The following is a 9,872-nucleotide window of genomic DNA, read 5'->3' as shown; positions in this document are numbered from 1 at the left end:
AAGGTATTGTCAGCTCGTCAGCAACATAGTTTGAGAGAATAAAGCTACCTACCTACCTACCTATTACGTTAGCGACCCATTGCTAGCTGCTAACCCAACGTCCTTGGTGGCTAGCTAGCTTGTTTCACAGCTAAATCATTATGTGTGTGTGTGTGTGTGTGTGTGTGTGTGTGTGTGTGTGTGTGTGTGTGTGAGAGAGAAAGAGAGAGAGAGAGAGAGAGAGAGAGAGAGAGAGAGAGAGAGAGAGAGAGAGAGAGAGAGAGAGAGAGAGAGAGAGAGAGAGAGAGAGAGAGAGAGAGAGTGTTCGTGAGCATGTTTTGATATCGTCATTCAACTAACGTTAGCTAATCACTTCAATTTGGCTTTAGGTGACTAAAGCATAATAGCAACCAAAAAAATAAAGATGGACATAAGGAAGTTTTTTTTACAAAAAGTCAAAGTGTAAGTAGGAAGATGTTATTAAAGTAATAAACACAATTGATAATGATTCTCATAGCAAATGAAAAAATAATTTACTAATGAAGTTAACAGAGTCATACTTTCTCTCTAAACAGCATGCATCAATTTATCATTTTATCAGGCGAGTGAAGCAGTGCAGCCTGGTAAAAGCAGTACAGAGGCAGGTGGAGCAACAGGGTCGCAGGTGGGGTCTGTAATGGCTTAGTGATTATAACAGTGAAAGTGTTAGACTCAGTTTTGAGATATATTATTGTTTGAGGCACATTGTGATATAATAGTAGGCTAATGCTGTATAGTAATACTCAGCAAATAAAGTTAGCATAGCCATATATTTTCTCTCTATATGGCATGCATCAATTTATTATTTTATCAGGTGAATGAAGCAATGCACCCAGGTACGAGCAGCAGCACAGACACAGGAGTGGCAGGCAGAGCACGTGAGCGTGCGTGTGCTCATGCTTGTAGCGCCAGGGGTATTGGTAGCTTACAGTAAGGCTGGGATAGGTTATAATTCAGGTTATTAGTAATTCTACAGCAGGGATGTCAAACCAGCTTCCAGGAGGGACACTTTATCATAGTGTTTTAAGTGTATACCAGCCAACTTCATGTCAATCAAACTGTCCTCGATTCATGTCCAGCATTCATTTCAAGCCACCAGAAGTTACCATTTAATAGATGTATACTAAAAAATTTCTTCCCGGGGGGGCATGCCCCCGAACCCCACTAGCGACCGTGACTCCGCCCCCCTACAAAATTGTGTCCCCACCAATGTTCAAACCAAACCTACGCCCTTGACCTCCGGAATGAAGCAACCGGAGGTGGATGGAAAGACTCAATATTGCAGCTACCGGGGCATGCAAGACTCCATATCGTAGATACCGGGCATGCAATTATATATATATATATATATATATATATATATATATATATATATATATATATATGTATATATATATATATTAATGTTATTTTTTTTATTTATTTTTTTGGATGTTTGGAGTTTTACTCGCGCATAGTTTTGTATGTTATTTCCGAATTTCTCCTTAGACATGTCTGAAGGGGACACTGTATTACTTAAAACGTGAATTAACGTATTAAAACGTGTTAACTGTGAGCAGTTACCTTGGGATTACACACCAGGTTCAGACGCATTGAATGGACTAATGTATCCGCAGGCGACCTAAGACTCACCGTTTCAACGGTGTCAGTAGTGCTCAACAGAAAATAATGCATACAGAAAAATAATGCATACAGAAAAATATTGTATACTGGCCATGGGCTTTGGTTTTCCCCAGCGCCGTAACTATGCATTTAGCTACCGGGGCATGCAAATATATATATATATATATATATATATATATATATTTATAAATTGCATGGACCTCCGGAATGAAGCAACCGGAGGTGGATGGAAAGACTCAATATTGCCTCTACTGGGGCATGCAAGACTCCATATCGTAGATACCGGGCATGCAATTTTATATATATATATATATATATATATATATATATATATATATATATATATATATATATATATATATATATATATATATATATATATATATATATATATATTATTGTTTTTTTTTTTTCTTTTTTTTTTTTTTTTGGATGTTAGGAGTTAGGATGGTATTTACTCGCGCATAGTTTTGTATGTTATTTCCGAATTTCTCCTTTAACATGTCTGAAGGGGACACTGTATTACTTAAAACGTGAATTAACGTATTAAAACGTGTTAACTGTGAGCAGTTACCTTGGGATTACACACCAGGCTCAGCCGCATTGATTGGACTAATGTATCCGCAGGCGACCTAAGACTCACCGTTTCCACGGTGTCAGTAGTGCTCAACAGAAAATAATGCATACAGAAAAATATTGTATACTGGCCATGGGCTTTGGTTAGCATACAGTGTCCCCTTCAGACACTAAACAGTGGCCTACAGTTTTATGTTTGTCTGAAAAAAACAACTACAATTGGTATTTTTAATAATCATTAACATGTTCATTATTTCAATATACAAACATGCAGTATTTTGCAATTATTTAAATCCAATCTTCTCCACTGCAGTTAAACTATGGTTGTTTTTCCTATGCACTTGACAGTGGTGGTGGGTGTTTTTGCCAGAAACTGCTTTAAGTGTGTGATGCAGTCTTGTAAGATTTATTGACATTATGTTGATAATCAGAACAACAGGGTTCACCAACCTCGACTAGGTCAGGGTTAACACAGTTGAGCTCAGATGAAACAGCCCATTTGCAATGTACAGTACTGGGTGGCTATTGGTCTTTCAGCAGTGTGATGCAAATACCTGCAGTTACCACAAAGCGCTGACCTGAGCACACTTGCTCATTTGCTATTCTAGTTTTCTCCCTGGGATGCTCGTACTTAAATATTTAATATAAATGGACTTTAGTTGGTATATAGGGGGCTGGTGTCTATAGAGTTAACACAAGCTGTTTTACAATTTCTGAAAATGAAATTAAGAAGTTGTGAGCGATGGGGATATAAATAGGCCCAATTAATCCCACACCTGCCGCACACCTTCTGTGAATGATGCAATTGTCAGCAAATGATTTACTGACCATCCCAATATAATTTAGGAGCAAAAGAAACATCTGTAATTGGCGTAATTACAGGGATTAATTATAGCATTGTTTCTTTACCGAATATCTCAATCGTCCTGCCTGGGGACAGACGTGAAGTTATGTATATATACATTTAGTGTGCCCAATTATTTTACCCCCGATTTTCTCCCCAATTGGAATGTCCAATTATTTTTTCTCCTCATCGCAGCAATTCCTTACACAGCTCAGGAGATCCAAAGGTTCAGTGGGCGTCCTCCGATCCCACAACCAAACTATTATCCTCTTTTACACCCAGGAACTCGAGAGCGGATGTCAGCGAGCTACTGACCTCTGGAGGACAAAGGCCAGCCCTGCAGGTGTCCGCTTTTGAGCTCACAGGGCGCCTGGCCAGCAGGGTTCACTGTAGCGCAATGAGGAGAAACAGTCCCTTTTGTTTTTGCTTCCCTAACCCACGGGAGTGCCAGAGCCAATGTTACGCTCCCTTTGGAATTCACAGCGAAGACCGACAACTTTGCACAGCCAGGACGCGAACCTGTGCTGTATGACCACACAACCACGCTTTTACCAGGTGAGCCACTCGAGGACCCCCTGATAGTGTTTTTGAGGTTAAGATTCATTTAAAAGTTATAACTAGCTCTTTATTTTATATTTATATATATATATATATATATATATATATATATATATATATATATATATATATATATATATATATATATTGCACCAGGATGAGTGAACAAAAGGAAAAGTGAAATGAAGAAACTGTAAAAAATGACGACTGGACACCAACCACTAAAAGCTGGTAATTTTAAACTTTAAAGAGATAGTTTATACCCTCTAAGCGGGCAATTTCTAATCTCTTTATTCATGCCACTGTCTGGTGCTCCAAGGGAGACTACAGTTGGATTTTTCTACCAGCTCTGTTATCCCCAGCTGGGGATGAAATCCATTGCGAAGGGGATGAAGTGGAGGTGGCTGTACACACACACACACAATTTGTTACAAACTGTTTATCCAATTGACAGGAAACTTAGCATCAACATTATAGAGTATACATTAATGATAATATACAAGATTGTGAATGTCACACAGTTTTACATACATCTGGATAATCCCTCATCAGACTGTGATTAAACATTTCATTGCTAATTCTTATTCTATCCTGTACATACTGTTGATATGTCATGTTCATCGTTTAGAGTTTACGTGGCAGGAGATGTATATGTATATATAAGCATAGGCAAATTGTAAGCATGGCAAATTCTTTGTTGAGATTTAGTAATGTCTTTCTCAAAGAGACCCAAGTGTAAATGTTTGTCGTAATCACCATGGATAATATCATTTACATAATGTCCCGTGACAAGAAATTACATCTAAAATACAAATGTATTTTTTTCAGATTTGTAAAAAAAGACCTGCTTCTCCTGGTGTTGTATCCTTGCTGGACGGAGATGGTGAAGATGCTGGAGGCGGCCAAGCCAGCACAGTATGGGGTAGATTTGACAAGGGACAAGAAAAGGTAATTAGAATTACAACGTGATGTTTAGGAACCTGCATTAGAGAGACAGATAGATTCAAATTATTATTTTTCTCTGTCCCCTTACATTTGTATGCTGTTTGAAATCATATTTTTGTAATAATCTGTTTTCAGGATATGCCATAGACCTAGGTTAGATGAGCCAAAATGTCTTTATATCAGTAGTAACTGTGTATAGCCAGGTATACAATCGGAAACTTAATTCACTTTTGAGTTATTGTCTATGTTTGGTACACAGCTTATCTTCCTGATTTTATTTTTATTTTTTTTAACTTAGGTTCCATTACCAGTGCTGTCCCATAAAAATGAACCATTTTCCTGCCACATTGTTTCACCCTCTGGACATATCAATGATTCAGATCTTTTACACATATCCATCTTATATGGATGTTTTGTGTTTTGTTTATAAAAAATGTGTAAATGTGTAAAGGACTAGGGGTTGTGGTGTTTGTCTGAAGTAAGAGAGTGGTGGTGTAACATCAAATCATTTGCAGCACGAATAAGACACAGTCACTGGCCATGTCATGCACACTTATTTCTAACTCATTGGTTGATCGAAAATAAGTTTAACATGCAATGGAGTAGTTCATTGGTTTTATACGCTCCCTTTAAAGATGTAATAAACAATCTCATCCAGTGGGATCTCTTTTCAGAGTGTGCAGTAGCAGAAGGGGATTGTGGGAATGTGTGGAGCTAAGGAAGGTAGAAGGAGATGCGCAGTAGAAACCCTGGTATATGTTAACACAATGAACTAATTTGTGAATGAATATCGTTGGTGTTAATTAAAGTTAATAAGACAAAATATTTTAGTGTAAAATTATACTTGATGGTGGGGTACTGCCTTTTTTAATTTTTACAGATATGTCATTTTTTAAATCTTATTGCTATCTTACCAGAAGGCCACCTCCCCTCCAGACATTCCGATCAGAGAAAAGAGACAATTCGAAGCCAACCCAAAGAGACGTCCAAGACCTTGTCTGGGCTGCCTATCTGTAATATCAGCTAAAAAGGAGGCTCCTGTAACAGTAAGTTATCTTTCCTGTAGCCATTCCCTAGACTGCAGTGTTATGTGGCACTTCATTACCAAATCAATCAGAAAACATGTCACCTTCAGTTAGTCCATTTTTTTAATTTGTTTTTTAAAAATCAATTAAAAGATATTTAAACTTGTCAGTTTTTGTTTACATTGCATTATTTTGGAACTCTTAATACAATTATTGATAATAGAAACAACTTTGCAAATGCCATTACTATTTTTCAGATTCCTAGGATGAAACCGGACAGCGTGTGTTTGTCTTCGCCCTCCAGAGTCAGCCCTGGGGTGGTAGCGGTGAGCTGAGCATAATAAAATAATTGGCCATTCCAAATTGGGGAGAAAATAATAAAAAATAATTGGCAACGACTAAATTTATAAAAAAAAAAAAAAAAGTGAAATGCTTCAGTTTTTACAAGCTTGATTAATATGCCCCTATTTACCAGATAGAGGGGTCTACTATTCAATGGTTCTATAGAATGTTGACACACGCTGATGAAAAAATAGCACCATCTAGATTTCTTCCTTATCAAGCAACTAAATCAGACACCATATATCTTGTGATCGTAGCAGATTTTGCCCATTTTGAGGATAAGTGATACCAAACATTAAACAAACTACATGGGAAGTTTTATTAAAAGGATTCTCACCTTTCCCCAGCATACAGCTGATCCTGTCCTAATGTGAAGGTGGATCCAACAAGTGACGTCGTGATCCTGCCAGTCGAAGTGCAGAAAAATCACAGTCAAATGCATGTTGGCCTGATAACCAAATATTGTTCTTTTTTTTTTTTTTTTTTTTTAATCCTGCGCTAGTAAATCATGTATCTGTGTCAGGATAGCATATACAGCATGCTCATGCCTAAGTAAACAAACATTTTAAGAACATAAGAAAGTTTACAAACGAGAGGAGGCCATTCGGCCCATCTTGCTCTTTTGGTTGTTAGTAGCTTATTGATCCCAGAATCTCATCAAGCAGCTTCTTGAAGGATCCCAGGGTGTCGGCTTCAACAACATTACTGGGGAGCGGGTTCCAGACCCTCACAATTCTCTGTGTAGAAAAGTGCCTCCTATTTTCTGTTCTGAATGCCCCTTTATCTAATCTCCATTTGTGACTCCTGGTCCTTGTCGAAAAAGTCCCCTGGGTCGACATTGTCAATACCTTTTAGCATTTTGAATGCTTGAATCAGATCACCGCGTAGTCTTCTTTGTTCGAGACTGAATAGATTCAATTCTTTTAGCCTGTCTGCATACGACATGCCTTTTAAACCCGGGATAATTCTGGTCGCTCTTCTTTGCACTCTTTCTTGAGCAGCAATATCCTTTTTGTAACGAGGTGACCAGAACTGAACACAATATTCTAGATGAGGTCTTACTAATGCATTGTAAAGTTTTAACATTACTTCCCTTGATTTAAATTCAACACTTATCACAATATATCCGAGCATCTTGTTGGCCTTTTTTTATAGCTTCCCCACATTGTCTAGATGAAGACATTTTAATAAAGAACAAAAATAAAAATCACTTTGTTCTTGAGTTTATTTTGGTATCTTTTGAAATTGGTATTCTTCTTGTGTGTGTTTGTGTATATGCATGTGTGTGAAGGATGTGGGTTGGTGGGAGGGTGTTCATTTTAATGGATTTATGTCTTTTTAAGACAGAATGCTTTTGACAGCTGTTTTGTTGTGTTCACAAAGCTTTAACACTTGAATAAGTCCTTGAGAATTTCATGCAATCTTTTAAAGGTTTTCTGACCTGTAAATTAGTCCTACAACCACACAATGTCAGTGGAGTACACCTAATATGTGTAATTAACAATAATTAAACATTACCAATTTTGACATGATGAATTAACACACAGAAAGGGCTAATGACTAATCAAGCTTTAAATCCAATTTCTTAAAGGCTTAAAAAAATTAGAGTGGTTATCTTCTTTCTTGGATTTGGGATTTCTATTATAATATTTTTATTTAAGTATTTCTTCAAGATATAGGCAGTGCCATTTACAGTGTGGCCCTGAATCTTGGATTACTAGCCTCCTTGAGGATCTTTAAAATACATATTCCTGCTCGAGCAATATTTTAAAAAAATATATCTCTGGTTGCAATTTGGTATTTAACATCAGGGAAATGATTCATCTATATGCTAAGGGTTGCAACTTTAAGATCTCTTTTTTCAGTAATTTCAAATGTCTGTCTACTAAAGCCTTTCTATAATGTTCTAAAGATAAATGGCAGATTATGAAAAATATATTGTCGTCACAGTGCATGACTGCAAATGGGTACTGATGTACATTTTGTAATCTGGCACAGTCATGTTTTTTTTCTTTTTCTAAAACCAAAAGCCTTGATTGCCTCAATTTCTATAGCTATAATTACTCATTAGCCAATAGTTAATGTGTTAATAACTTATTTATTCTTTAGATCAGTTTATGGGGAATTTGTATTTGGTCATGTGGACATCTGGAGGTTATAGGACGGACTGACTTATCATTATATATATATATATATATATATATATATATATATATATATATATATATATATATATATATATATATATATATATATACACACACAGTGACACTCAAAAGTATTCACCCCCCTTGGACTTTTCCACTTTTTATTGTGTTACAAATGGAATCAAAATGGATTTAATTAGGAGTTTTTGCTACTGATCAACACAAAAAGTGAAAAGTGAAAAATAAAATCTACAAATTGTTCTAAATTAATTACATATATAAAACTGAAAATAATTGATTGCATAAGTATTCACTCCCTTTGCTATGACACACCTAAATAAGCTCTGGTGCAACCAATTGTCTTTAGAAGTCACATAATTAGTTGAATGGTGTCCACCTGTGTGCAATTAAGGTGTTTCACATGATTTCAGGTTAAATACACCTGTCTCTGGGAGGTCCCACAGTTGGTTAGTACATTTCCTAACAAAAACTACATCATGAAGATGAAGGAACATTCAAAGCAAATCCGGAATAAGGTTCTTCAAAAGCACCAATCGGGTAGGATATAAGAACATTTCCAAGGCATTGAATATCCCCCGGAGCACAGTAAAGTCCATTATTAAGAAATGGAGAGAATATGGCACAACTGTGAATCTGTCTAGAAAAGGCTGTCCTCAAAAACTGAGTATCCGGGCGAGAAGGGCACTAGCCAGGGAGGCCACCAAGAGGCCTATGGCAACTCTAAAGGAGTTACAGTCTTCCACGGCTGAGCTGGGAGACACTGTGCATACGGCAACAATAGCCCGGGTGCTTTACAAAACTGGCCTTTATGGGAGAGTGGCAAAAAGAAAGCCATTGTTGAAAAAAACTTGCATCAAATCTCGGCTAGAGTTTGCCAGAAGGCATGTGGGAGACTCTGAGACCAAGTGGAAGAAGATTCTATGGTGTGATGAGACCAAAATAGAGCTTTTTGGCCACAACGCTAAGCGCTATGTTTGGCGCAAGCCTAACACCGCACATCATCCTGAGAACACCATCCCTACCGTGAAGCATGGTGGTGGCAGCATCATGCTATGGGGATGCTTCTCTGCGTCAGGGCCTGGAAAGCTCGTGAAGATGCAAAAATTGCAGTGTCCAGATGTGCAAAGCTGGTAGAGACTTATACAAATAGACTCGTGGCTGTAATTGCTGCCAAAGGTGCCTCTACCAAATATTGACTCAAGGGGGTGAATACTTATGCAATCAATTATTTTCTGTTTTGTATTTGCAATTAATTTAGAACAATTTGTAGATTTTATTTTTCACTTTGACATTATGGACTTTTTTGTGTTGTTCAGTGGCAAAAACTCATAATTAAATCCATTATGCAGCTGATGCATAGTTCACTCACCCTAGTCTCTGTAAGTCCAGAAGTTACATAAATATTAAGTATTATTTAATCCATCAATACTTCAACATTCGTAAAAGATCTTCACTCCAAATCTCACTTTATAGGCTTTACAGTACACCAAACTGCTATATCATTCTCTTGCTGTTTTGTGAGGTTTTTGAAATTGAGAGGAGCCCTAAGCTAAACTGCTATATAACATCCTGCAACATGCTTGTGGTTCAGTGTTGAGCTCTGAAGATGAGGTCACTGCTGCTTGTCTGCCTGCTTGTGGTCACACTGACTGTGGCTATTCCTGCCCCTATGTAGAGGGGTCTGAAACAGACAAAACAATGAAGGTTGGTAGAAATAGATAAAATTGTATTCTTAAAACTATGTATTTATTTGCATTACTTATTATTTAAACT

General features: G+C 37.2%; 1 long non-coding RNA gene across 1 annotated transcript; it reads left to right on the top strand.

Annotated features, from left to right (window-relative positions):
* The first annotated feature begins 4,459 nt into the window (after positions 1 to 4,459).
* Positions 4,460 to 7,086, top strand: LOC131705252 (uncharacterized). The gene is made up of 3 exons (XR_009310265.1): positions 4,460 to 4,567; positions 5,482 to 5,610; positions 6,279 to 7,086. It is a non-coding gene; the product is annotated as an uncharacterized LOC131705252 (long non-coding RNA).
* The last annotated feature ends 2,786 nt before the right edge of the window (positions 7,087 to 9,872 follow it).

The sequence above is a fragment of the Acipenser ruthenus genome, chromosome 2, assembly GCF_902713425.1.
Source record: "Acipenser ruthenus chromosome 2, fAciRut3.2 maternal haplotype, whole genome shotgun sequence".
Lineage (NCBI taxonomy): Eukaryota > Metazoa > Chordata > Actinopteri > Acipenseriformes > Acipenseridae > Acipenser > Acipenser ruthenus.
This window is presented reverse-complemented; position numbering and strand designations above follow the sequence as displayed.